General features: G+C 39.8%; 1 pseudogene; it reads left to right on the top strand.

Annotated features, from left to right (window-relative positions):
- The first annotated feature begins 5,900 nt into the window (after positions 1–5,900).
- LOC100800472 (protein BPS1, chloroplastic-like) lies at positions 5,901–7,077 on the top strand (annotated as a pseudogene).
- The last annotated feature ends 28 nt before the right edge of the window (positions 7,078–7,105 follow it).

Here is a 7,105-nt window from a genome sequence, read left to right as displayed (position 1 = left end):
CATGATTATTATGATTAGCATGAACGTCGTCAGCTTCTTCTTCTCCGACAGCGTTAGGAGTGATTTGTGCGGTCAAAGGACTAACATAGGTGTCCATGTATGAATCATCATCTTCTACATTAACACCAATTGTTTTGCCGTGCAGAACCACGCACCACCTTTCATCACAAGGGTCTTGCACGTAAAATACTTGTCTAGCTTGTTCTGCCATGATGAAAGGGTCATTGTGGTAACCAAGTTTCTTTAGGTCTACCAGAGTAAATCCTATATCATCGGTGCGCACACCGGTGTTGCTGTCAACCCATTTACATTTGAAAACACATACCGTAAATTTCACATAGTTAAGCTCCCAAATTTCATCAATGAACCCAAAGTAAGGGATGGAAGCTACACAGGGATTGGCGTCACTGACACTTGCAAAGTATTGAGATTCAGCCCTTAGGGTGACCCCGCTGTTCTGCATTGTACTTTTGTCATCTTATGCTTTTGTGTAAAATGAATACTTGTTTATGTCGTATCCTTGCCAAGTTATAACATTTCTTTTAGGCCCATCTGCTAGGTTTCTTAATGTTTCTGAAGCATTCTCATCTGCAAAGATTGTATCTTTAAACCAATCACAGAAAGTCTTGTTATGCTTTTTTAACACCCAATTCTTTGACATTTTTGGATTATTCTGTTCAACTAAAGCTTTATGCTTAAGTACGTATGGCAAAACTTCATTACTGTTGTTCAAGACATACAAGTGAGCTTGTAACAAATGTTCTACACTTGGAGTGATCACATGCAGTCCTCTTAAACCCTTACCACCCACTCTGTCATCATGCCGAGACTCAGGAAGGCCAATAGGTTTAGCCTTCTCTAAGTATTCTGAACAAAATTCAATGGCTTCTTCTGCAATGTACCTCTCAACAATAGATGCTTCTGGACGATATAGATTCTTTTTATACCCTTTTAAGATTTTCATGTATCGTTCAACCAGGTACATCCACCATAGATAAACAGGACCACAACATTTGATTTCTCTGACCAGATGCACAATCAAGTGAATCATGATGTCAAAGAAAGCAGGGGGAAAATACATCTCCGACTGGCACAGTATAATTGCGGCCTCATTTTCCAACTCATCAAACTTGACAGGATCAATGACTTTGCTACATATAGCATGGAAGAAAAAGCACAGGCGAGTTATCGCTAACCTGACTTTGTTTGGCAAGATGTCTCGTATAGCCACAGCTAACAATTGTTGCATGAGCACGTGACAATCGTGAGACTTTAACCCTACAAGCTTAAGCTCCTTCAACTGCACAAGGCTCTTAATATTTGAAGAGTATCCTTGTGGAACCTTCACCCGACGAAGACACTGACAGAAACTTATCTTCTCCTTCTTGGACAAAGTATGGCAGGCTGGGGGCAAGTAAATTTTCTTCCCATCAGACCTTGGATGCAACTGTGATCGTATGCCCATATCAGCTAGATCTTGACGGGTATTCAAGCCATCCTTCGTCTTGCCTTGAATGTTAAGGAGCGTCCCAATCACACTGTCACAAACATTTTTCTCCACATGCATAACATCAATACAATGTCTAACGTCAAGATCAGACCAGTATGGAAGATCAAAGAAAATGGACCTCTTCTTCCACATGCAACTCTTACTTTTATCCTTCTTTTAGGTCTTCCCAAATACAATATTCAGGTGTTGAACCCGCTGATATACCTGTTCACCAGTCAACGGTATCGGCGCAATATCATGCCCTTGACTTCCATTAAAAACTTTTTTCAGTAGTTTGTAAGGATGATTGGGTGTTAGAAAGCGGCGATGCCTACTGTAGACTGTTTTTCTCCCATGTTTAAGTTGTATGTAGCTTGTGTTTTCTTCACAGATGGGGCATGCATGATGACCCTTAACATTGTAACCGCTGAGATTCCCATATGCTGGAAAGTTATTAATGGAACAAAAAAGCATTGCACGCATTTCGAACGTCTCCTTGCGAAACGCATCAAAAACTACAACCCCCTCGTCCCACAACTTTCTCAGATCTTCAACCAACGGACTTAGATAAACATCAATGTTATTTCCTGGCTGTCTTGGGCCCGATATCATCATAGACAACATCATGTATTTTCACTTCATGCACAACCAAGGAGGCAAATTGTAAATTACTAGCAAAACTGGCCATGAACTGTGTTGAGTGCTTAAGGTGCCATATGGATTCATTCCATCACTGGCTAGTCCAAGTCTAAGATTTCTTGGCTCATTCCCGAAATCCGGATACAAACCATCAATCTTCTTCCACTGCGAGCAATCAGCCGGATGACGGACCATTCCATCAAAAATCCTTCCATTTGCATGCCATGTAAGTTCTTTTGCATCCTCCTCATTAGAAAAAAGACGCTTAAACCTTGGAATGATTGGAAGATACCACAAAACCTTCGCTGGGGGGCCCTTGTTGGAGTTTTGATTAGAACGACTTTCCTCTTCATCCTTCACTTTGTACCGTGAAGTCCCACAGATAGGGCATTTCGACATTTATTGTAATTCATGCCTGTACAGTATGCAATCATTGGGGCAAACATGAATATTCTGATACTCCATACCCATCGGACACAATATCTTTTTTGCCTTATAGTAACTTTTAGGCAACGTGTTGTCCTCTAGAAGCAGATTGTGCACTACCTCAAGCAGTGAGGTGAAACTTTTGTCACTCCACCCATACCTGGCCTTCACATTAACCAGACTTAACACCACAGACAACAAGGTTAAGGAATTCTTGCACCTTGCATACAAAGACTTCTTTGAATCACTCTACAATCCTTCATACACAGGGGCGTGTGCTTGCTGGAAAGACTCTTGTCCAAGGTCACAAATCATGTCCTCCAACTGATCTCCCATTTCTACATCAAACGGTTCAGATTGGGACCCACTCTGCATGTCTATGACTTCACCATGCCATATCCACGTCGTGTAATTCTTCTTAATCCCATCACACAATAGATGGTCCCGCATGTCATCGAGTAGTTGTCGTCTTCCATTCAAACAGTTGATGCAAGGACAATAATATTTTCCTTCTTCATTCGATCGACCTCTTTCTGAAGCAAATTGCAAGAACTGTTCGACGCCATCCTCATATTCTAGGCTCATGCGACTTTCATTCATCCAACTTCGATCCATCTAAGCAATTCCATGCATGAAAATCTCACTTTTTTATTTATAGGTGTGACCCTATCCCATTTAGGAAAACTGTCTTTTATGTTAGCTTCAAACGTCAGGGTTACCATTATTTACAAAAATTTGACTAAATTTCGGCAGCATTTCACATTGGTCTCCAAGTACACGACATGACATCAGTGAAATGAATTTTCCGATAATCAAGTATGCACTCAGAGAACAACTTGAAATGCATTGAACCAAAATTTAATCCAATTAATGAAAATAATAATAACCTTCACGAATGAATCTAACATAAAAAACTAGTCTCCCCAAATTGTCCAAACGGACAATTCAAGACTAAATACAATGACTAATGCAAATTGTCCGCAAAAGTCATTGCATTCAGTCTCAAACGGGAATCTAAGGTTCACTCAGCATGAACAACAGTTATTTATATAGCAAATTACACTGATCACATACAAGAACATACAAAAGGTAAAATTCAATTACAGACAAATATAGACATCAACAATTGTTTATGTAACTAATTTCAAATGCTGGGTGTCGCAACCTACCCTTTGGCTGGAGGGCGATGCGAGGGCTCACGGGTGCGTCTTCCATGGGAGGAAAATGCACGGAGTCGCCACCAACGTTTATTCGAGGGAAACGTCGGAAAAACCAGAAAGGTGTGTTCTACGAACTTTAAGTGTAAAAGGTTTGGGAGTTGTATTTACGCACGGGGAAAGTATTAACATCCCACGCGTCCGTCACAAGGGACGACAGCCTTTAATCGAGTGTGCAAATATGACTTCAATTTGTTTTATTTCCCTTTTACATTTTTGTCTTTTTATGCCCTTTCTGTATTTTTTACCTTTTTGTGGTCGACAAGGGTGTTTCCCTTGCTCCTACGTATTCCTCAATTGTGATAAGGAAATCAGACCTACGTAGTTCTTTCAAAAGGGGTGAATCAAGTGATTCTTTTTACCTTGAAGAGGGTCATTTAAGGCATTGGACCTTAAAATTATCCATTTTACTTGGTGAGAAAGCTAAGGCGTTGGACCTCTAACCATCTCACGAGGTTGACAAAAGCGGAGCTTTTGCTCCTACGTATCCTCTATCGAAGAGGAAATCAGACCTACGTAGTTCTCGCAAAAGCGGTAAAGTTACATGTTGATTTTATGCTTTTGAACGGTCCATGTTAACCGATAAAAGCAAAGAGGATCGTTTAAGGCGTTGGACCTTAAAACGGTTTTTAGTGATTTTTTGTGGACAAAGCTTGATTTGTGAGTTAATTTTTGCCTTAGTTTCACTTTGGTTATTAGTCAATTGATCCAAGGAAACTTCCAAAGAAAAACGTCCGATTTATTTTTTTGATTATTTCATTCAAAGATATTTTGATTATATTATTATTATTTTTCCTTTTTAGGTTTAACCAAGATTACAGCGTGAATGATCGGTTTAGATTTTGTTTTAACAGTGATTAAACGAGATTACAACACAAATGATCGGTTGAAATTCATTTTATCATTTATTAGGTGAGAAAATGGCTCAAATAAATGGTTAAAGTACGTTAAAAACAGAAGAAAAGAAAACTGAAAGTAAGCGAAATTAAAGTGAAAGTACACAAAACAAGTAAGGACCACTAAGGGTGCATAGAATGAATTGAAAGATTCGATTTCGGGAACTTACTGGTTGAAGACCGAAGAACGAACGAAGAACGGTGAAGAACGATGAAGAATTTCCACAGAATCGCTTACGGAAGCGTTACGGAAGCACTTCGACTCGATTTTTCTTCACGAAAACGTGTTTTTTGCCCAAAATAGCCGAAATGCATAGCTAAGGGGTGATGAGTATTTTTTGAAACAGCCTCCCTCCCTTATTTATAGGGAAAAAGAGAGGTGCTTGCCGCCCAGAGACTTAATGAAGAAGATTTCTAAGCGCACCTGAATTACTAAGTTCACCCCCTTTTCGTATTTTACGGAAAATTTACAGAAGCCTTACGGAAGTGTTTTGGATTTGATTTTCATCTTTTTTTCTCTTCCCTTTCATCAATGTTAAGTGAAATATGCTTACCCAAGGTTTTCAGAAATTTTACGGAAGCCACGGAAGCCCCGAAAACCATTTTTCAAAAATGTGGAGGAGCTTGCCGTCCAGTTGCTTCCTCCTTAAGCAACCCAACTTCCAAAATGTTTCGGAAGGGCCTAGACTTGAATTGCTATTTACACCCCTATCTTGATAAGTTCACCCCTATTTTTGTGTTTTTGGCTGTTTTCTTTCCGAAATGTCACCAAACTTTACGGATTACGCCATAATGTTTCCTTTCGACTCTCGACATGTCGCGAAACTTCACGGATTGCTTAACAATGGGTGTCAAGTTCCTCGAAGCGATCAAGCGAAGGTTGCATGCCATCAAACAATCCCAGACGAAATTAGGGTATGGCACTGGGTTTCAAGGGTGCTTATGCTTTATTATTGTATTTGGGTATATGTGTGTGTGTGTGTGTATCATGAGGGTCTGTGTGTATCATGAGGATGTGTGTAGTTGTCATGCTAGTAAAATTTGAGGGCAAACTAGTGATCAATGTTGTTTTGTGTGATTACAGATTATGGAAATCTATCCACTATTGCTTTAAGTCTGAAGGACCCTGTTAGTGTGAAGGAGAGGAGGGAACGTTTTCTGTAGGGTTTGGGCTTAGCTGATTCTACAAACCAACTATCTTGTGCCTAAAAGCAAGGATGAAATCCTCACCTTATGACTGCCCTTGAGCTTCCTGTGAGTGATTGGGAGGACAAATGGATTGATGTGTACTTCGACATAAGTTCAAAGTTGCTAGACATTTGCAATGCATTTAGCTATGAGCTTTCACGTCTAAACTAGCGAAACCTTCCTCTTAAGTGTGCACTGCACAATTTAGACTATTTTTTTTTTGTTTTGCTCAGCGAAAATAGATAATATATGTGCGAGAGCCAAAGGGCAGGAAGATGAAGACAATCTCTGGAGTGTTCCGGTAAAAGACATATCAATTTTGAAAGCAGTTAAAATTCTCACAAAGTTTGTCTCTACTGACAATGGTACTTCTCATGTCATCAATGCATATCTCCACTGAGCTTCTGCATCTTTCAACGAGCTCAAGCAGCTCCACAAGGAGCTTGGATCATCTCACTCTCATAAGAAGCACAAAAGGCACAGAACAAAGAATGGTAATGACAGTGGGAAATTTTGTTCAAAGTGTTGATATTAACAAGGAGCTCAGCCTTGGGCATGTGAAATTTGATTAGTTCAAAAGGCAACAAAGTGGCAGTGGGAATGCTGATGGTGAAAATTTTAGTCAACAACTTGATGGTTTTATTGGGTATGAAAGTGAAAATGTGGATAGGGGTGAAATGCATAAGAAGAAGAAAAAGAAGAAGCAGGAAGTTGAGTCCTTGCACGACATAGATAGCACCGTTAAATTTGGAGTGAGGGAAGCTGATGGAAAGCATGTTAGTTCTAGGAACCCTAGAATTGAGAAATGTATTTCTATGTTAGATAATCTTGTGGGCTCACTAGATCTTCCTAAGGTTAATAATTCTGCCAAAGGAAAGGTTTTGATGCAAGCAATGTATGGAGTTAAGGTGGAGACTGTATTTATTTGCAGGGTGTTTACTACAGCATTCTCTGGCTCGTCAAAGAAGTTATCAGACTTGAATGTGGCGGACATACATTCATGGGCTCTAGATTTTAGAAGGTTGCAAAATCTTGTAAATGAGGAAATTAGAGTAAGATTTTCTGGTGGTAAATGTACTGTATTGAATGAGTTGGAAGCGGTTGATGCCTCTGTGAAGATATTATATCCTACTATCCAGGCTGTGTAGATACCGTTGAGATCGAATGGCTTCTGAAGACTATTGAGGATTACGTGCGGTGCCGAGAGCTTCACAAGAAATGATCTTCTGCAAAGGAGTAGATGGTTTTTG

Source organism: Glycine max, chromosome 5 (genome assembly GCF_000004515.6).
Source record: "Glycine max cultivar Williams 82 chromosome 5, Glycine_max_v4.0, whole genome shotgun sequence".
Taxonomy (NCBI): Eukaryota; Viridiplantae; Streptophyta; class Magnoliopsida; order Fabales; family Fabaceae; genus Glycine; species Glycine max.
The sequence above is the reverse complement of the archived record's forward strand: the minus strand, read 5'-3'. Positions and strand labels throughout refer to the sequence as shown.